General features: G+C 45.4%; 1 protein-coding gene across 4 annotated transcripts in view; it reads right to left on the bottom strand.

Annotated features, from left to right (window-relative positions):
- Positions 1-22,386, bottom strand: part of TRAF3 (TNF receptor associated factor 3) — a 116,636-nt gene that overhangs the window by 60,486 nt on the left and 33,764 nt on the right. Inside the window, exons 2-3 of one of the 4 annotated variants that reach the window (XM_057543102.1) lie at positions 12,445-12,499; positions 7,190-7,266 (exon numbers count right to left, since the gene is read on the bottom strand). The exons of 1 other annotated variant lie outside the window; for it this stretch is intronic. The gene's annotated coding sequence lies outside the window, so the exon portion shown is untranslated. Of the gene's footprint in view, positions 1-7,189; positions 7,267-12,374; positions 12,395-12,444; positions 12,500-22,386 lie in introns of those variants that run through there. 2 more of the 4 variants (XM_057543101.1, XM_057543103.1) reach the window with 2 other exon arrangements.

Below are 22,386 nucleotides of genomic sequence, written 5' to 3'. Positions count from 1 at the left end.
CTCCAGTTACACATATCTTGAAACAGTTGATTTTGTCTCACAGGTCACTAATGCTCTGTTATTTTGTTCAATCTTCTTTATTCTTTCTACCATATTTTGGATAGTTTCTACTGCTATGTCTTTTTTTAAAAATAAATTTATTTATTTACCTTATTTATTTATTTTTGGCTGCACTGGGTCTTCGTTGCCGTTAATGGGCTTTCTCTAGTTGCAGCGAGTGGGGGCTACTCTTCGCTGAGGTGCACGGCCTTCTCATTGCGGTGGCTTCTCTTGTTGCGGAGCATGGGCTCTAGGCGCATGGGCTTCAGTAGTTGTGGCTTGCGGGCTCTAGAGCGCAGGCTCAGTAGTTGTGGTGCACGGGCTTAGCTGCTCTGCAGCACATGGGATCTTCTCGGACCAGGGATCAAACCCGTGTCCCCTGCGTTGGCAGGAGTATTCTTAACCACTGTGCCACCAGGGAAGTCCTCTATTGCTATGTCTTGAAGTTCACTGATCTTTCCTTCTGTACAGCCAATTTGCTGTTAATCTATTGTATTTTTCACTTCTGTATTATATTTTTCACCTCTAGAAGTCCTAGTTCAGTCTTTTTCATATCACTCACTCATTATGCTCATTTTCCTCATGAATATGTAGAACTTATTTATAATAGTTATTTTAATGCTCCTGTCTGCTAATTTCATCATCTGTTATTTCTGGGTTTCTATTGATTGATTTTCCTCCTGGTTAATATCATATTTTCTTGCTTCTTTGCATGCCTGGTAATTTTTATTAGATGCTGGACACAAACTTTTTTACATTGTTGGGTGCTGGATTTTATCATAATATCCTTTTAAATATAGTTGGGGCTTTGTTCTGGGAATGCAGTTAAGTTACCTGGAATCAGTTAGGGCAAGTCTGCAGCAGTCTTTTAGTCCAGGGCTGATTCAGTCCCATTACTAAGGTGATACCCTTCTGAGGAATCTACTTGATGCCCTAAATGAAAAAGCTGCTCTGAACCCACCCTCACAAAGATTAAAAAACAAGCTTTAAAAGGACCTAACTGATACCACCCTGGGTGGTGGGAACACAAACTATCTCAGTTCTGTGTGATGTCCAAAAAGTGTTGAGTCCACTCCTTTCTGGTGCTTCTTTTCCTTGCTTTGAGGTGTTTCCTCTGATGTACGTGTAGATCAGCACTCGGCCCAAATCTCAGGGGGTCCTTCTGCAGATCTCTGGAGTTCTCTAAGTAGCTCCCTACTCCCTATACTTTGCCCCTCAAATCCTAGCTAGCTGCCTTGTGCTCTCCAAACTCTGATCTCTGTTTTGCTACTTCAGTAAGGCTAGTGGACTCTGGTTTCGCTCTCCCTGTCCTGTAATGTAGAAACTGTCTCTAGACCAGGACTGGCAAACTATGGCCTGAGGACCAAATCCAACTTGCTACTATTTTATAAATAAAGTTTTATTGGAACACATCCATGGCCATTCATTTACATACTTAGTATGAAAGCAGCCACAGACAAGCCATGGTTAAAAGTCATAATTTTTATGAAGAAATAGTCTAGAACTCATGAAACTCAAATTAATTTAACAATCCAACACGTTCAAATTCACGATGCACCCTCACACACTTCCCTCCCCACTCTGTCCTTCTGACCCGGCCTTGGGTGTGAGTCTACCTCCCCCAGCTTGGCTCAGCAGGCCCTGCTCTGCCGAGAGCCAGCCTCCCTCAACACCAGGGTGGGCTTGCAAGCTCTGCTCCACTGGTGCCCTTTCTGCTCTTGTGTTCATGCTCCTTCTCTCCAATCCCCTCCACTGTCCTGTCAGACACTTCATCCCCAAGACTACATTCACATGTCTTGAAATCTACTATTCACACTAACTCTTGGCACTTGACGAGGTGCCAGGCACACACGGCAAGCACTTGCTTTCTGGGGAATTAAACTCCTTTTAATTAAAGTGGACTTAAACTCGCATATTCCTGTGAACCTTCCCTTCCCAGGGAAAGTGACCCTCCTCAAACCCTGGTCTGTACTGTACGAGGAGGACGCCCATCACAACACGTACAAGCCTGTACCAGCCTTGCTTCCTTCTCCCTCCCACCTGACTGTGAGCCTCCTGAAGACACAACTGTGTCTCCGTCAGGTTTGTATCCTCAGCACTTAGAAAGTGCCTACCACACAGGAAGCACTCAATACACATTAGTCACAGTTTTTATTAGTTAGTATTAATTTAATCTTGTAGTTATTCATTTATTCCTCACAACTCTACAAATACCTTTCTCCTTTTTCCACTCCATTGTAGAGATGAGGAAACTGAAACACAAAGATTCAGCAACTTCGCAACATTACACATTAGCAAGTCGGGGATCAGTCTGCCCCTCGAACCCATGTGCTTAACAACTGTGTCTGTTACCAGATAGAGTGCACCAACAAAGGCATGCTCACTGACTCAGGATGTCGTGGGAATCAATACAGATTTATGCTGCAAAATCGGATTTGCCATTTGCACACTCAAATTATCTTTAAAATGTTATCCAGGAGACAGCAGAAGCAAGAAGAACTACAATCTTGCAGTCTGTGGAACAAAAACCACATTCACAGAAAGATAGACAAGATGAAAAGGCAGAGGGCTATGTACCAGATGAAGGAACCAGATAAAACCCCAGAAAAACAACTAAATGAAGTGGAGATAGGCAACCTTCCAGAAAAAGAATTCAGAATAATGATAGTGAAGATGATCCAGGACCTCGGAAAAACAATGGAGGCAAAGATCGAGAAGATGCAAGAAATGTTTAACAAAGACCTAGAAGAATTAAAGAACAAACAAACAGAGATGAACAATACAATAACTGAAATGAAAACTACACTAGAAAGAATCAATAGCAGAATAACTGAGGCAGAAGAACAGATAAGTGACCTGGAAGGCAGAATGGTGGAATTCACTGCTGCGGAACAGAATAAAGAAAAAAGAATGAAAAGAAATGAAACAGCCTAAGAGACCTCTGGGACAACATTAAACGCAACAACATTTGCATTATAGGGGTCCCAGAAGGAGAAGAGAGAGAGAAAGGACCTGAGAAAATATTTGAAGAGATTATAGTCAAAAACTTCCCTAACATGGGAAAGGAAATAGCCACCCAAGTCCAGGAAGTGCACAGAGTCCCATACAGGATAAACCCAAGGAGAAACACGCTGAGACACAAAGCAATCAAATTGGCAAAAATTAAAGACAAAGAAAAATTATTGAAAGTAGCAAGGGGAAAATGACAAATAACATACAAGGGAACTCCCATAAGGTTAACAGCTGATTTCTCAGCAGAAACTCTACAGGCCAGAAGGGAGTGGCATGATATACTTAAAGTGATGAAAGGGAAGAACCTACAACCAAGATTACTCTACCCAGCAAGGATCTCATTCAGATTCGTTGGAGAAATCAAAAGCTTTACAGACAAGCAAAAGCTAATAGAATTCAGCACCACCAAACCAGCTCTACAACAAATGCTAAAGGAACTTCTCTAAGTGGGAAACACAAGAGAAGAAAAGGACCTACAAGAACAAACCAAAAACAATTAAGAAAATGGTCATAGGAACATACATATTGATAATTACCTTAAACGTGAATGCATTAAATGCTCCAACCAAAAGACACAGGCCCTCTGAATGGATACAAAAACAAGACCCATCTAGATGCTGTCTACAAGAGAGCCACTTCAGATCTAGGGACACATACAGACTGAAAGTAAGGGGGTGGAAAAAGATATTCCATGCAAATGGAAATCAGAAGAAAGCTGGAGTAGCAATACTCTTATCAGATAAAATAGACTTTAAAATAAAGAATTTTACAAGAGACAAGGAAGGACACTACATAATGATCAAGGGATCAATCCAAGAAGATATAACAATTATAAATATATATGCACCCAACATAGGAGCACCTCAATACATAAGGCAACTGCTAACAGCTCTAAAAGAGGAAATCGACAGTAACACAGTAATAGTGGGGGACTTTAACACTTCACTTACACCAATGGACAGATCATCCAAAATGAAAATAAATAAGGAAACAGAAGCTTTAAATGACACAATAGACCAGATAGATTTAATTGATATTTATAGGACATTCCATCCAAAAACAACAGATTACACTTTCTTCTCAAGTGCGCACGGAACATTCTCCAGGATAGATCACATCTTGGGTCATAAATCAAGCCACAGTAAATTTAAGAACATTGAAATCATATCAAGCAACTTTTCTGACCACAACGCTATGAGATTAGAAATGAATTACAGGGAAAAAAACGTAAAAAACACAAACACATGGAGGCTAAACAATACGTTACTAAATAACCAAGAGATCACTGAAGAAATCAAAGAGGAAATCAAAAAATACCTGGAGACAAATGACAATGAGAACACGATGATCCAAAACCTATGGGATGCAGCAAAAGCAGTTCTAAGAGGGAAGTTTATAGCTATACAAGCCTGCCTCAAGAAACAAGAAAAATCTCAAATAAACAATCTAACCTTACACCTAAAGGAACTAGAGAAAGAAGAACAAACAAAACCCAAAGTTAGCAGAAGGAAAGAAATCATAAAGGTCAAAGCAGAAATAAATGAAACAGAAACAAAGAAAACAGTAGCAAAGATCAATAAAACTAAAAGCTGGTTCTTTGAGAAGATAAACAAAATTGATAAACCATTAGCCAGACTCATCAAGAAAAAGAGGGAGAGGACTCAAATCAATAAAATTAGAAATGAAAAAGGAGAAGTTACAATGGACACCGCAGAAATACAAAGCATCCTAAGAGACTACTACAAGCAACTCTATGCCAATAAAATGGACAACCTGGAAGAAATGGACAAATTCTTAGAAAGGTGTAACCTTCCAAGAATGAACCAGGAAGAAATAGAAAATATGAACAGACCACTCACAAGTAATGAAATTGAAACTGTGATTAAAAATCTTCCAACAAACAAAAGCCCAGGACCAGATGGCTTCACAGGTGAATTCTATCAAACATTTAGAGAAGAGCTAACACCCATCCTTCTCAAACTCTTCCAAAAAATTGCGGAGGACGAAACACTCCCAAACTCATTCTATGAGGCCACCATCACCCTGATACCAAAACCAGACGAAGATACTACAAAAAAAGAAAATTACAGACCAATATCACTGATGAATATAGATGCAAAATTCCTCAACAAAATACTAGCAAACAGAATCCAACAACACATTAAAAGGATCATACACCATGATCAAATGGGATTTATCCAGGGATGCAAGGATTCTTCAATATACGTAAATCAAACAATGTGATACACCATATTAACAAATTGAAGAATAAAAACCATATGATCATCTCAATAGATGCAGAAAAAGCTTTTGACAAAATTCAACACCCATTTATGATAAAAACTCTCCAGAAAGTGGGCATAGAGGGAACCTACCTCAACATAATAAAGGCCATAAAAAAAAAAATGTTATCCAGTAGTCCAAATTCCTCCCTGGTCTCTTGAGGAACTAAAATAATGACATTCAGCAACTTGTCCAAAGTCAGAGTCACCAGGACTGAAACCCAGGTCTCACAGACCAGCACTGCCTCCGTGGTAGCTTGTCACGATGGCTCTGACACCTGTAAGCTCACATCCTGGGCAATCACCTAATACCTTAGCAATAAGCAAAATACACACCTCAAAATTCCCAAGACATCAGTAATGCCTAGCAGATGCATTTGTCCTTTTTTTAAACCAAGCACCTTTTTTCATTGCTTTGAATTTCAGCTTTGACATCCCTGGGTTTATGTATTCCCTTAGGACTAACAAATGGCACTCACAACCAGATGCACCAAAAAAAAGCACCTTTAGCTGAACCAAGTAAGGCCATTTCAGACTTCAAGGAAGGTACTGAGACCTTGGCTAGGCTAAAATGAATTTTCTCACATCATTTAAATAATCATTTGCTTAGTTTCTAGCCACTTTAATATGAGAATTGACCAGAATTACTTTGCTTACTTTTGAAAAGCATTATCCAAATGGATTTGAACAAGGAGGAGGCAAGGAGCTACTCAAGAATAAAATGACTACCCCATGCCACTGGGTAATAGAGTTAAAACTACCCGTGGGTAAAACACGCCACGGTTTGGAACTACAAGGCGATGGTGAGTTTGGTTTCGTTTCTGGCCTTGTGATAGGTTTCTCTGAAGTCCTACTCACCTTAAGTCATGACCAAACATCCATTACCACTGCATACTCACTTTAGTCTTAAAATACAAAATGTCAGAAATATTTTGACAGAGTCAAGTTGAAAATTTAAGATATACAGTGAAATCTTAAATATCACTACGATCTCTTTGAATTTAATATTCTTCATGCTACATAAACCCTCTAGAATAAATCTACTTCCTAATCAAATGTGACCCCTGCTGCTAAGATTGCTAGACCCACCAGTACAAAGTTTCCTATGTGGCATCCGACTGATCATATTATTTTAACTTAGAGTTATACAAAAGCGTGAAACCTTTCCAGGTCACCCTGAAATTTTCATCTAATTGTTCTTTCAAATAAACTCTATTCTGCAGTGTTGGCTTTGGCTTAATATAGTTATGATTCACTGCAGTTTACTCAGTGAATTTAAATAGAGATTTGTTATGCAACATCAAATCCCTTAGGTTTCCCCCAAAATGAATCAATATTTTGAACACAAAATATTCTACTGTCAACACCTTTTATACGAATAAAATGCCTACATTAATAAAATCTTCCATCAGAATAATATGAAAATAAATCTTTATTTGCAGGTTAAAGCAGTGCTGCTAAGCGACGCCAGCACAGACCCAGCAAGTTGAGAGCGCCCTGACGAAGCGCAGGGAGCGAGCACCTCCGCGCGGGGGCTCCGCGGCGCCCGGCACCACACCCCGCACACAGCGCCCGGCTGGGTCCCAGGTGGTCCCGGGCAGTTGGGACAAAAGCTAGGCTTGTCTGACCCCAGGGGCCATAAGTGCCTGATAAATATTTTTGAATGGTAGGTCCCTTCTCACAGTCTAGCACCTGTCATGAGGAAAACGAAAGAGAATTTCCTATAAAGTATCCACAGCACCAGGGCAGGTTTTACTAATTTCTCAAAACTTCCTCATTCTCCTCAAAAATTTCTATCCTTAAATTAGAAGGATCCATTTGAATCTGCTATCCCGACAATATATTTGTCCACTTACATGAAAAAGAACTTGAGGGAAGAGCAGAGGAAGGAAGGACCCATACAAAGTCATCTGTTCTTAGTAGTTTCCAACTCCTTGGAGGAGAGAGAAAACAGAAGTATTCAATCATTTGAAAAAATAGGAAGTTAGTCATGGAAGAAAGATTTCTTGGTTGAATGGGAAAACACTTGAAAACTTCCAAGACTGCCCTACAAAGGAAAGGTCAGTGCAGAGCACGACAACCCCCTCAGAGGAAAACTCTGGTGCCCAGTCTCACTCGGAACCCAGCATGCAGCCTAGTGCCGGGGTGGCGCAGGCACCGTGCCAGGAGCAGGGGACAAGGAGGGCAGGGCCCTGCCCCCCAGAGCTGCCGCTGGGGGGAGGGACACAAGTAACTGTGGGTGGGTGTGCGTGCACGAGACGTGAAAACTGAAGGGAAGCACGTGATGAATGCACCAGTGACCCCCTGCGTGGGTGCAGGGAAGGCCTCCCTGAGGAGAGGGTGTCTAAGCCATAAACTGAAGGATCGGTAGGAATTAACTATTTCTGAAATTCTCAGATTAAAAAGTGGCTCATACTGAACATCAACTCAATAGCTCATTTTATAGGTTTTACAGGGGAAAAAAATCCCATATAATTCTAGGGTATCGAACTTTTTGCTATACTTCTGCTTGATTTTAATGAGTGTGTACACATATGTATATATAATTAGTGTGTATACATTTATGTATATAGTAAGTGTATAACATATACATAAACACACTAACATATTTAGCACAAGGATGTAAATACATATACAAATATAATAATATACTATACTGATAAATATTAGTGCTTGATAAATATTAATAAATATTAATTGAATGAGAGGGTTGCTGGCCAGAGCTTAGAAAATGCGTTTGTTAAAAAGATACTTTTCGGACTTCCCTGGTGGTGCAGGGGTTAAGAATCCGCCTACCAACGCAGGGGACACGGGTTTGAGCCCTGGTCCAGGAAGATCCCACATGCCGCAGAGCAACTAAGCCCGTGCACCACAACTACTGAGCCTGCGCTCTAGAGCCCGCGAGCCACAACTACTGAGCCCGTGCGCCACAACTACTGAAGCCCACGCGCCTAGAGCCCGTGCTCCGCAGCAAGAGAAGCCACCACTATGAGAAGCCCCCGCACCACAACGAAGAGTAGTCCTGGCTCGCCGCAACCAGAGAAGAGCCCACGCGCAGCAACGAAGATCCAATGCGGACAGAAATAAAAAATATTTTAAAAAATAAAAAGAGATACTTTTCAGGAATTCCCTGGTGGTCCAGTGGTTAGGCCCCTGCGCTCTCATTGCCGGGGGCCCGGGTTCAATCCCTGGTTGGGGAACTAAGATCCCACAAGCTGTGAGGTGCAGCCAAAAAACAAGAAAAGAAAATTAAAAAGACGCTTTTCTTCTCACACTTTTTTCCAAGCAACAAACTAAAACCTGAACAGTAATTCACTTCCACGCATTAAATCACATTTCAAAAATATCTTTATTAAAGGGGATACAGGAGCTGTTTTTCCACAACTCATAACAGAAGCCTTGTTCTAAATTAATATTATAAACAGAGTTTTTAGATGAGCAAATCTGAATGTAGAAAATGAATTTGCTCTCCAAGATCTGTAGCTGCAAGCTGTAATAAGCCACGCTACTCATGATGATGAATGATAAAACTGTCCAGCGTTATTAGACGTTCTGAAAACCCCAGGCAGAATAAAAAAGGAAGCAATGTTCTTGTGGGTTTGGACTTAAGGTTCCAAGCTAAGAAAGATTCCTATACTCTGGGCAACAAGACCCATGGCTGGGGTTGGAGGATGAAGGTCACCCGGGAGGCTGGACAGGAGCCCAGAGGCCAGGGCTCAGACACTCCTCTCTGGGGTGGGTTTCAGTGAAACAGAGGGCTGGCAGGGAGGGACTGAACGAAATAATTTCTTGAGGTTTTAACATTTCACAATCCATGTCTTCCATCATCGAGAGTATCAAGGAGGCGTGTCTTCACGGTGCGGCAAACCCAAGCCCCATCCTAACCCTTTCTCTGTGAGCTGAGCATTCAGGAACAAAAGCGGTCACTCAGAAGACAGAAGTCACCTCGTTACGCAGATGTCCTACGGCCGAGCACAAGCCGCAAGGGAAGCACGTGAAAGGGGGGCTTACTCCGATCTGAGGGTCTGAAGACCCTTGCAAAATAACCCTAATTAATGAATTTGCCTGTGAAATGCCATTCTGTTACATATGCAGGGCTGTGAAATTGTCATTTTTAATTGAATATCATTTTTTTGACAAGATACTTTCCTTCTTTAATTAAAGTAATTTTTATTCTTCTAAGCCAAAGAACAATTTAAATGAGATTATACTGTTGAATTCATTGTTAGTTGATCACAGGCTTCCAACACCAGTGCCTGATGCACGTACCATAAATGAGCGGCTACTCCTCATCTGGACGTGAACAGGGGTCAACAGTTCGAGAGTGTGTCGGCTTTTCCCTCTGGGGCTTTATCTCCTCTAAATTACCTGGGGAACTGAACACCTTGTTGTTTGCTGAGGCACTTGCTTTAGAGACCTGATTATTAGGCTCTTAGGTAAGGCACCTAGCTTACATGAGTCCTCATTAAAAAAAACAAAAAAACCCACAGTGTTTCCCAAGATTTAAAAGCAGGAATGTCCTCCACCTGAAAGGTTACTTCTAAGGCTCCTGATGCAGCTCTCTTGAAAGGTAATTTAATCTCACTTAAGTGGAATGATGCCTTGGGTCCTGGGCTCTTCATGCAGGGCCAAACCGTTCCAGATTTCCCCACATTCTACCACATGCCTCTAAGCAATGGGGTCCAGAAACTACTGGACCTACCCACTGGCCTTATTCCTTCTGTCCTCTTGGCTCACCACCTCTCCCCCCGAACCTGCGACAGCCCGATCACTTTTCAGGGGCTTCGGACACTGCTGAGTCCCTGCTGTGTACCGAGCCAGAGATCCAACGCCGAGGGAGGGGCGGGCTGCCCTGCTGAAGCTCATGCCGGGGCAGCAGCCAGGGGCCGAGAACTAGCTGTCCGACGGCCTCCAAGCCTGAGCAGGAGATGGGCGGCACAAGCCACGTCTGCGTTGGGACCACCGACCAGGCAGGTGGCTCGGATGGATTCGTGTAGGCCAGAGGCAGGCAAACTTGGGTCCACCGTCTTGTAACTAGTTTTACTGGAACACAGCCATGCTCATTGGTTTACGTATGTCCTACAACAGCAGAGACCCAGGACTGGCCCACAAAGACTAAAACATTTACTATCTGGCCCACTACGGAAAAAGTGTGCTGACCCCTGGTCTAGGCTGTCAGCAGCCCTTTCCTCTTTGGGTCATGCCTCGGCTTCCTTCCGCCCAGGAGGTCAGCTTCCGCGTGTGCACGCATGAAAGGGAACAGCGCACACCCACGGGAGGGCAGGCAGGAGCGCGAGTATGTGTGCGGTACGCGCGGTGGGGGAGGAACGCGCAGGCACAGCATGCATCTGAACCTGCCCCCGCCCAGCAGACACCCCGTGCTCCATTCTCCTCCAACAGGGACCCAGCCAGAGATGTCCTTCCCACTGTAGCACAGTCTCTGCCCCTCACACGCTTTCCTTACTTCCCCTCCACGAAAACCCAGTTCAAGGCTCACCTCTTACCAAACACCCAGGGTGAACTCCCGTGCACATAACAGATGCTCCAAGCACTGCAGCCAAACCCAATTCAACCCGTCAGGTTATCACCTTCAAGCTTCAATTTGAGTTCATGTATCAGCAAACATGGCCTGAGCGCCTACTAGGTCCTAGACACCCAGCACCACAGTTTAACATAATGCACAGGAATCCTAATCTTTCATTTGTACTTGTCTGTTGAGTAAATTAGATTAAGAGTCTGATTATCATTTTGAGATGATAAAAACTGTTCTGGATGAACAACTGGGAATATACTAAAAACTACTGAACTGTGTACACCATAACAGGGTAGAGTTTATGTTATGCAAATTATCTCCAAAAAGCTGTTATTAAAATTTTTTCCTAAGGTTAATCATTTTTTAAAAAACAGTAATTTCTTAAGCTTTCTACACCTAGCATGTAATAAAATGCCACGTCTAATACTGGTGAATGGAAACACTACAGACTGCAGTAAGCAGGCTTCGTAACAAGTCACCCCAACACGGAGCGGCCTAACCCCCACTCGTCACGTCCACAGGCTCTGCGGGCTGGGGCTCTGCTGGACCGGGTACAGTGCCGACAGCACGCCTCAGCTGGGAAGCGAGAAAAGCGGAACGCCAGAGTCGCCTGCCCGGCCATTCACTCGCCCGTCCCGGGGGGCTGCTGACTGGGGCCTTGCCATGTGCCCTTCCTGCCCGGGCTAGCTGGGCTTCACAGCATGGCTTTCCCCACAGCAAGTGTCCCCAGAAGAGAAGCCAGGCAAAAACTGAACCTTTTTTTTAAGACCTAGCTGGGAAGTCACACAGCATCACTTCTGCCCTACTACTGGGTGAGGCAGGTCACACACCTGGCCCAGGTTCATAGAGAAGGAACAGCGAGAGACCCACCTCCCGGCCAAAGTCCCACTGTGAGACAGTCCACAGGATGGGAGGCACCACTGAGGCCATTTAGGAAAACACAGGCTGTGATACAAGCCCGATCTCCCTGAAGGCTGGCAAATTAAAAATCTGGGTGAACCGGCATCTGGCACGTCAGGCTGCATTTCAAGCCCTGTGAGCTGCACCTCTTATTACTTGCAATGAGCTGTGACTCGTAAGCTGCACCTAATATTGCTATGTTGTTCTGCCTTAGTAAATACAGTATCGTGACCTTGATTCGATAGGTGATGATTCAAGTTCACCCCTGGAGACCGCTGGGCACTTAGCTTCGCTGGAAAATACCGTAGGCAGGCGGAAGTGCAGCTGTGGAGGAAGAATTCATCTCGACACCCAGGCTGTGAGTTCCGGTACACCCGCCGCCCATCGCTCAGCACAGCACGCGGCCTGGGGGTACAGGGTGCGCCCTCCCCCACCCCCATCCCTGAAGTCTGCAGCACAGCGAGCAGGAGCTGCTCAATGGCTGATGGAGGAAAGAAGGAAGGGAAGGCAGGAGTTTTTTAAATTACAAATTAGAGTGCTATTCCAGTTATCATGATAGGCCTCTTTTCCGTCAAAGGAAAGCAAAAAACAGTGAACTGAGAGCAAACCTCTTCTGTCAGGAAAGCGATCCTGAGGAGGATAGAGAGCCAGGTTTCTGATCCCAGATCTGGTTCTCACCTGCTTTGGGACCTTAACCAAGTGGCATAACTTCTCTGGGCCTCAGTTTCCTCATCTGTAAAATAAAGGGAGTGAATTAGATGAAGATTCCTAACTTCCTCATTCCTAACAGGTGAGTCACTGCAACACACCCACTGACGTGAGCCTGAGAGGTCAACTCTCCTTCAAGTTGAAAGTTCAAACGATATGATCTGAATGTTTGTTAACAGCAAAAATGAGCTCTCTGCAAGGGTGAACTGTCCTCCCGAACCGGTGGGGCTAAGCTCAGGAACGAGGGCCTCAGCAGCCGTCCTCGTCCCCAGGGCTGCCTCAGACCTCAGCCCCCCAGGCAGCAGGCTGTCTGGGCGCCTTTTACAAAATATTAGCAAACAGATACTTCAGTCCCACGCAATCGAGATATCAATACAGTTTAAATGCACAGGGCAACTGGTTTTCAAACAAACTATGCTACACATATTTCTAACAACCAGCAAACGATCCTTTGGTAATGAAGAGAATAGGCCTTCGTCTATTATTTTCACAAGTTTGGCACTTTGAGTGTGGGTCTTTCTAACTTGGGCCTCCCCCTCCAAAGCCAACCATCCTGATATCCTGGAAGCAGAAATAGACAGGGCCCCCTCTCTGGAAGTCAGGCTCTCCTGGCGCCCTGGGGTGTGTTGCTGGAAAGAAGCTCTGCAGATGGAGAGAGCTCTGCCAGAACCTCACCAGCACACAGGGCTGCGGCCATGCTTTGGGTATGTCGAGGACTGCCAGCCCCCAGGAGACATGGACGTGCCAGTCCGTCCTACGCTGCCCGCACACGGAGGGCTGGGATACTGCATGCACACAGGCTAGTCCCCAACCTCAAGCAGAAAACCATCTCTCAGCCACAGTCTGTTGCCAGGAACCAAGAGACCAAGGCAGATGTCACCAGAGGAAGAACTGGGCCGAAAGGACAACTCTGGTAAACGAAGAGAAAGGATGTGCTGCTCAAGGGAAGCTGAATTTATTTACACTGATCATGAATGTAGGCTCTCAGCTGGAACATCTCACTTAAAATGCCAGAAGGTTCAGAACCCATTCATAAGCTTTTCAGAATGCATGCAGTCGCCATGGTAACCATGACATTATATTTCTAGGCGTTGCACATGTAAATGACCACCCGTAATGCATTTATTACAGTTTGGGGCCACCAACTCACAGCAAAATAAACCTGAGTTCTGACTCTCAGCCTGCCTCTTAGACAAACAAAGCAGAACAGCTGGAGGTAGCATCCAACTCACCCCAGGATGAGGACAGGGCTGCACACGCTGAAAAGGCTCATCTGAAGGCAGATGAGAACCAGGGAGATCAGACTGCATCAGCCTCCACCATATGGCTGAGATTTTATAAAACAAAATGTTCCATGCCAGATTCATGAAACTGTCGCTGCTTAAGTTAAAGAAACCAACATACTACATCCATAGCTACATCTCTGGAATTCGACCATGTTTAGCAAGTCAAAGAAAAAGCAGATCTCTTTAAAGAACATCTTTAATTTATTTAGAGGGCATTTGTCAACACAAATAAGGTAGTTGTTCAAATGTCCAGACTGTCTTTAATACGAAATCAAAGTTTTATTTCTCAGGTTCAGAAGAGATCTACTCAGTCATAATTCTTTACCTTCATCAGGGACATTGATAAACATTTAAAATACACATCATGCATGGTTTTTAAAGTCCCTTACCTTCTCATAATCCACCATGAACACAGAGAAGAAAACAAAATTACCGTGCACAACCTGCAAAGGCATCTTCAGCCTCACATCCCCAGGCAGCCCACTGCACCGGGAACTTAACAGAGCCGCTGCAGGACATGCCTGTGCTGGCACAGTGTCCGCAAAACTGCCTCTGTCCTCATCACTAAACGGCTAAGTCCAGGGGAGCGTCGCCTTCATTACCCCCTCCCCTTCAGACTGCAGGCCACAGGTAGCAGCTGTGAAGGGGAGCAAAAGACCTCCCCGCCGGTTGTTGCCATATTAACAGAGACTTTGGCAACCGCTGCATTGCAGTCTTTCTGCAAGCTACCAACCTCAGAAGCAAGAGCGCTGGAGAGAGACTCTCCAGCACAGGAAGCTGCCTTTTGCATCACAAAGATTTTGTAAAGATCTTTTTAAAAAACGTTGCAAAAACCTTGGGGGTAGCATTTCTAGATTTCCAACCTGTTTCCTAAAGGCTGACTAGTTTGTGGTGTTCACTGGAGGATGGCTTTGACAATGAACTGTGCTGGGTGAAAATGCGGAAATCAATGAAATGTGCGTGACGACACACCATCTTTAATGCTCAGGTAGTCCCAGTGAGAGTCCTGCACACCTGCTGCCTACCACCAGCTTCAGAGCCCGACGGAGGAGCTCCTGGGAACTAGCCAGGACTTTCGCTCCAGAAGATGCAAGCGCAGCAAGCACTTCTAGTGCCTCAGTGGCAGCAATCACCTTGAACACTCAGCTACCTTCACAGACAGCGCACTTGAAATATTAAACCATTGCCCGTACAACCAAACTCAGAAAAAGACACTTAAGATAGTGGCATGCTTACTAAGTGACCTTTCATCTTCGTTGCTTCATTCAGTTTACTTAGTGAGCATTAACCACGTGCTATCTGTGAAAGGACGTGAGTAAGGCCGAGCTCGCTGTCCTGATGGCGAGGGGCTCTCCAGTGGGGTGACACATGGAGGACAAGTCATTCCAGGCTGGAGGACTGGGATGCGGGGGAGGGCAGCGCAGCCGGGGAGACGGAACTGGAGCTGGTGTGGGGTTCCAGGGCAAGGTTCTATGAGGAAGAACATCTAACAGGAGCTAAAGGACGGGCCCCCCGCTGAGAAAACGGGGAGACGACGGGAGAACACCCTCAAAATGGTGCAGCGTTCCTCAGCACGTGCCAGTGAGTCCCCAGCGAAAGCACGTGCCGGCTCCGTCCTGAAGCCCGTCAGACCCTCACGGCCGCCCGGACAGACACCCGAGCACCCGGTCCCTAAAGCACACACTCGTCCTGGGCGCACGGCCACCAAGGGGAGGTGGCCGGTTCTGAACGGAACAGGGTGGCCCTGCACCAGGCCCCCCGGTACACAGCAGCTGGCCCCCCGCGGCTCCAGCCACCACCTCCCGGCGGGGTTACCGTGGAAGCTGCCGAGCCCGCCACTGACCAGGTAACGGACCAGGTAAGGGAACCAGCAAATCAAGGACCCTACTACTGGCCACTCCCCCCTCAAGTGGCAGGACCGGCCCGTGGCTTCCCCGCAAGCAGCCCGCCCTTCTCCCGGGGGAGAGCCCTGCTCTGCCTTCCCTCTGCCCCCGACTCCCCTCACTCCTCAGGCTCCGGAATCTTCTCCCCCAGGAAGTCCTCACCGGTGCCCTTCCCACCCCCAGCAGCCAGAACCCTTCCGCTGGGCTCCATCGGCCCCAGTGGTGACCACACTATAAGGAAGTGACACGGCATATCTGCAGGGCCCAGCACGTCACCGGTGTGGCCGGCGTTCGCGGAGGGGCCCCACGGGGCGGCCCCCTGCTCCACGCCGTGAGGAGCTCCCGCGTCACCTCCCCCTGAGGCGCAGAGGATCTCAGCTACAGGCCAGGTGGGAGGCCCAGGAGTCACGCCGCCCCGGCTTCCACAGGCTACAGCCTCACCACAGGCACCGGCCCAGGCCCAGCTGCACCCCCTGGAGAAGAGGGTGCCTCCCTGGGGCTTCACTCAGGGGAGCAGGAGGGAGCACATTTATGGAAATGCTGCAGCCCTCCCACCCCGATCTCTCCCCAGAAAGGCGCCATGTGAATAAATGAGTATCTCAGACCAAACCAGAGGCACCTCACGAGCGAATTCCTGACTGGCCGGATCATCTCACAGCACGAGGTGGATGATCAGAAGGGAAGGTAGAAAGAGACAGCGTGAGGACGTTTCTCGTCGCTTTATAGAGACCCACTAGAGTGGTTTAGGACGCAGAGGAACTTCCATGAAACGCCTCCCGGCACACTTAGGCGCCGGCCAGGCACTCCCCCCAGATGCTCCCCCAGATGCGGCCTTTCAAATCGGGGATCAAGGCGGCTCTGTGCGGCCGCACCACTGTCAAACAACTCCTCAGCGCCTCGGAAACCTGAGCCTGGGTCGCCAGAACCCAGGGCTCTGGCCCAAGCGGGCTCTCCCAGAAGGGTCTGGAGGAGCCGGCAGGGGTCTTACCTCAAGACTCTGCGCTTCCTGGACAAGCAATCCTCGAGGTGCGGGAGGGGCGACAGCGGCCAGGGCAGAGACCCCAGGCCCAGCACTGAGAGCTGCGTGGGGGTGGGGTCTCGAGGGCCAGCGGCGGTGGGCTGGGGGGGCCGCTACGGGGCCACACAGCACCCGCCTCCCAGGTCCGCCATCTGAAAGCCAAGGGCAGCGAGCCAGGCCCAGCAGTGCACAGAGCCAGGCCCCACCGGCCTGCCCACCCGGCAGCGGCTTCCTACCGTCTCCACTGCACGCTGAGGCGGCCAGACTCAAACACGAGAAGGAATTTTTCAGGTGCACCGCCGGGAGGGCGCTCAAGCAGGGCCGCCTGGCTGCGGGCTCTGGACTTCGCACAGCCCTCCTGGTGAGGGCAGGGCCCGCTCTCGCACACCCTGCTCCCTCTGACACCGGCTCCCAACGGATCGCTTTCTCCTTCCGAATCTGGAATCTCTTGTCTGTAGGAAAGGAGTAACACTTATCCTACAAACCTTACAGAGCTGAACTGATTAACTGCTTTAATGCATGCGTAAGGTTCCTGAAAGCATAAGCTTCTCAAAATGTAAGGCACAACTGTCACAAAATAAAGCCGGTATCCACAAAGCACTCAATAATTATTTTTCCAAGCTTAACTCAGTTTAAATACATGAGAGACCTGAAGGGCTCTCCCCATTAACTGGAATGACCACGGCACAACCTGCTCCTTTATTAAAGAGCAGTAATGGAATTCATAACTAACTCAGGCAATTCGCTAACATTGCTAATGTACATTTACATGAATTTGATACAAATTATGGAAACATCCCTGTAGGTCTCATTTGGATACTTAACAAAATGCTCAAGAGTATCACTACTATCTTAAGGTGTTTACTACTTCAAAAATAGACAACCCAGTTACCAAAATTACCGTAAAAAAAGCCAAAGGAGTGAGTGTATACTGCCTGAAGGGAAAATACACAGACAGACAAATCACTCAGTCACTCCTTGTGCTGCTGGGGCCGAAGAACAAAGGGTGTCCCCAAGAAGAAGCAGGGAGAAGAATACAAGAAAAATATCAATATAAAATACAGACAAGAGTTAGCTGGCTTGGATGCAGAACAGGCTTAATTAGCTGCCAAAAAATCTAATGGGACACTTATTTGATAAGACCCTGTGATGACTGCCAGATGGGATCTGATCTTAGGAAAGAAGGATACTGTAAATTCTGGCTGCTTCTCTAGGCAACAGGGCCCAGGGGCTTCAAACATGAAACAGGAGCTACCAGGTCACCAATAAAGGCCCCAGTTACAAGAAGTAAAGCCTCTTTACAAATTTAAACGGGAACCTGAACAGTAAGTCAAAGCTGATGCAAACCCCTCTAGGTCTACACCCAAGAGAAGTGAAAACATCTGTCCCATAAACACCTGTACGTGAATGTTCCGAGCTGCATTATTCATAACAGCCCAAAAGGGGAAACAACACAAATGTCTATCAATGGACTTAACGAATACATAAAATGTGGTGCATCCACACAAAGGAATATTATTCAGCCACAAAAGGGAACAGCCTGCTGACACATGCTACAACACGGATGAATCTTGAAAGCATGATGCTAAGTGAAAGAAGCCAGACACAGAAGACCACAGACTGTATGATCCAGTTCATATGTAATGTCCAAAATAGGCAATGGTTGCACAATACTCTGTGAATGTACTAAACACCACCGAACTGGACGCTTAGAAGAGGTGAACTCCATGGTATGTGACTATCTCAATTAAGGTATCTTTTAAAAAGAAGACACAGTCAAGCAAAAGGCCAAACATCTGATAGTTAATTAACATCTCTTAATGAGATGCAGCTCACTATCTCAATTAAAGAAATAAACAGGGGCTCCCCTGGTGGCGCAGTGGTTGAGAATCTGCCTGCTAATGCAGGGGACACGGGTTCGAGCCCTGGCCTGGGAAGATCCCACATGCCGCAGAGCGGCTGGGCCCGTGAGCCACAACTGCTGAGCCTGCGCGTCTGGAGCCTGTGCTCCGCAACGAGAGAGGCCCGCGCATCGCGATGAAGAGTGGCCCCCGCTTGCCACAACTGGAGAAAGCCCTCGCACAGAAACGAAGACCCAACACAGCCAAAATCAATCAATCAATCAATCAAAACATACGCATCTGATTCAAGATCCTCATTAAAAAAAAAAAAAAAAAAAAAAGAAATAAACAAAAAAGGGAACACGTTATAACAAGTCTTCATTTTGCCCCCCCAAAATGCATTATTTTGGGGGTGCCCCTTCCAAATAATTGTAAATAAGCTTCTCATTGTTCAAAACAACTCATAACCATTTTTGGTAACTCTTTCTCTCCCCCAAATCTCACAGTTCACCCATTCTGTAACAAAAAAATTCATTTTAGATTTAATGTAAAATATAAATTACACCTACATACAAATGTAGCACTTTGAAACACGAGAGAGGATGATCACTAGGGAAACTGCCAACCCCACCACCACTGTCAAAACGTGCTCGTTAGTTCTTTCTACTGTGGAATAAACATGAGCACGTGGGTTTTTAAGACTCAGAAATACTTACAAGACTTGAAGTCAATACAGTCAAAGAAAATACACGCAGTGACTGAACATAAAACTCATAAAAACAAAAACAAGCCTATGTATAAAATAACAGATTTATAAAAAGACTACATCCTCTACACCCAGCAAAAGAGCTCCCAACTCACTCCCGTTGCTGTGTGTCCATCTCAAAAGTTTTCAACAACCCAACCAACAGAAGGCAACATAGCCACCTGAGCACAATTCTGTAATTGGCCAAAATCGTCATTACAATAATGTGTGTTTCTATTTTCCGCAGGAAGAGAATCATGTCTACTCACAATTCACAATGAGTCAACCAGTGTGTAAAATATTTTACATAATGGGAAAATTTATTGTGACCCAAAAGTTCAGTGTGTTCTCATTAAGTTACCAGAAATTACAGATGTGAAGATACTTCTGTTAGCTTAACCAAAATCAAGAAAAGAAACTTCTTTAGATATGCACACATTTTCGGTTTGGTAGATCTAATTCTTTTTATGCTACTGTATTTCAAACTACTCAGATTGGTAAATCCGTAGTTTAAATACTGAATAAAGAAAATCTGCATGTTGACAATATAGGTAATTTTAAACTGGTTTTGACACTGCGTCTCTTGCTACCTAAATAGCTAAGCGATGTCAAAACCTGGCAGAGATGGCTTCGGTTTTTGCAAACACCGCTACGGTGAAATGGTTTTTCCAGAATTATGATACCATCTAATGTGTTAATTAATGGAGCCTTCCCATTGTGCCTCACTGTGAATAAAAACTTCTGTGGAAAATCTTACATGCAGTGTTGCATCCATTTAACATTTTCTCATATGTTACATTCAGTGTTTTTTTTTGTTTTGTGTTTTTTTTTAACAACCCCAGGAGGAAAAAACACTTAAGTAATTAAAACACACACAACTTTTCTATTATGACCTTTTAAAAAACCCTTAGTTCTCCTATGATACTCTAAAGGCTACACTGGGAAACTGATGTGTTTATACATGAAATACAGATGCAAACATTTTAAACTACATAATCTATTGATATACACACTCTAAGAAATCAAATATTTCCAATTCTATAAACATAATACATCTGTAGCAAAGATAATACCACTGGATACTTTTTATGTTATACATTGGTCCCCCCAAAAGGGTAACTATAAAACACAAGGAGTCTCTTTTAAACCCTGTTAAATAAATTATTTGCAAATATTAACCACAAAACTCTGGGTGATGCCACCATTAATCACTCATAAAACCCCAGAATGTGTCTTGAAGGAAGTTTTTACAATACAAACGCTGTTCTTGACTATCTTAAAATATATCGCAAAAGACCATTCTCACAAGTCTTTTTGAAAACTATAATATCTCATAAAATCTGAAAGACTGAAAGTGTGTTTCTGATTCAGTGGCATGGCTCATTAAATCTTAAGTCCAGTACCTTGGACAAAACTAATTCTAAATCTTTTGAAAGAATAATCTTTAATGTACATGTTCAGATAAGAGTTAATACAATCTACATAATTTATCAAAGATCACATAAAAACTTCAGATACAAAGTGACACCTGCTTCAGGTACAAACTATTTCACCCTATATCCTTTTCAAATGCCTGAAATACACATTTTTAGACTTATTTCAGTATTGGCTCTTTGTTTTCTACTTTAAAAAGGCAAGCTTTCCTGCAGTCTGGCAATTAAACATTTTTTCAAAATGCAAGCACCATCTCAGAAAGCAGGTAAAGCTTTTTAAATTAAAGATTTCTATTTACGTCAAAAACGCATCCTAAAAACATTAAAATAAAACTATACTCACATTTTAAAAGTCAGAAAACATATATTAAATCCACCCAATGTTGAAAACTTTTGGCTCAAGAGGGCAGAGTGTGAGAGTGCAGACAGGTCACCCCAGAGCTGAGGGCCTCAGCAGTGCCCGCCCCATGTGTGCTCCTCACAGCACCCCAAGGGAGCACGGGCACTGTGTTTTCCTCTTTTCCAGCCCACTCGGCACAAATGCCTGAAAAGCAGACGTGCACCCAAACAGGTCCACGGTCCCTTATCCGTGATTCCGAAATCCCAAAAGCTCTGAAAACATGTTCATAACACGCCCTGGCGTGGTGTGGGGCTCCCACAGCCTCTGTCCCACTGGCCGCGAATGGTCACACACCTGCTGCAAAGATCTTAGTGTCTGATTACACGGTGCTGCCTAGGATGTCTATTGACGCATTCCATTCTAAAATCTCCAAAATTCCAAACTCCAAAACACCCCAGCCCCCAAGAGTAGCAAAGGATTGTTAAATGACAACAGGACAAGCCCTGGCGGAAACAGGGACACATGAGCCCTCTCGAATGGCCAGGAGACAACAGCAATCTGGATTAAAAGTCTAGATTTACATATACGTTTGTTTGTTTTGCAAACTTTCTGGGCACGAGTGTGCCAGACCCCTCAGCAGAGGCTGGATATAGCAGGTTGAAAACAAGGCTGCAGTCCCTGCCTTCATGGAACTCGGTGAGTACCGAGCAAATGCTCCCCGTCACACGTGGCAAACACTGCCGCGGTCAGAAGCTGAAGGCCAGAAGGTGCCCGTGCAGACCCTCCAGCGGAGGCACGCGGAGGGCGGTCAGGGAAGGCCTCTCCTCCGAGTGCCCGCAGGAAGCCAGCCTCAGGAATGGGAGCGCTGCTCTGGAATGCAAGACAGGGCGAGGGAAGGAGCAGCTCCACACGACTGTCCAGGAGGTCGTGGGAGAACTGGGAAGCAAGGGACATGGGACCTAGTCATGCAAATAAACCTCCAGTTACAAATCAAACCCCTCTAAGCCTCAGCCATCTCATCTGTCAACAAAAAGAGGGACCAGAACCCGGATGTTCCACACGCTCCCACCCCATGAAGTGAATCTGACTGTTCACAGCACTTTCTACTAAGGAGACTGAAGAACCTAAACGGGGAAGGGGGACTTAATTATACTAAAACTGTATAGAAAGAGAAGAAAGCAGGCAATGCGATAACTAGGAAAGAAGATGAATAACTTTTCATCAGTGCTGATTAAGTCCCGTAAAAGGCTGGCTAACAGCACTACACTCCCGCAAACCACGCTGCCAGAATGAAAAGATGCACAGCATAGCTGTTAATCACTTTGTGAAAACAGGAAAAAGTTCACTGAAATGTCCTTGGAAGGTG

The sequence above is a fragment of the Balaenoptera acutorostrata genome, chromosome 3, assembly GCF_949987535.1.
Source record: "Balaenoptera acutorostrata chromosome 3, mBalAcu1.1, whole genome shotgun sequence".
In the NCBI taxonomy this organism is placed as follows: domain Eukaryota; kingdom Metazoa; phylum Chordata; class Mammalia; order Artiodactyla; family Balaenopteridae; genus Balaenoptera; species Balaenoptera acutorostrata.
Note: the sequence above shows the minus strand (reverse complement) of the source record. Positions and strands in the feature narration are given on the sequence as shown.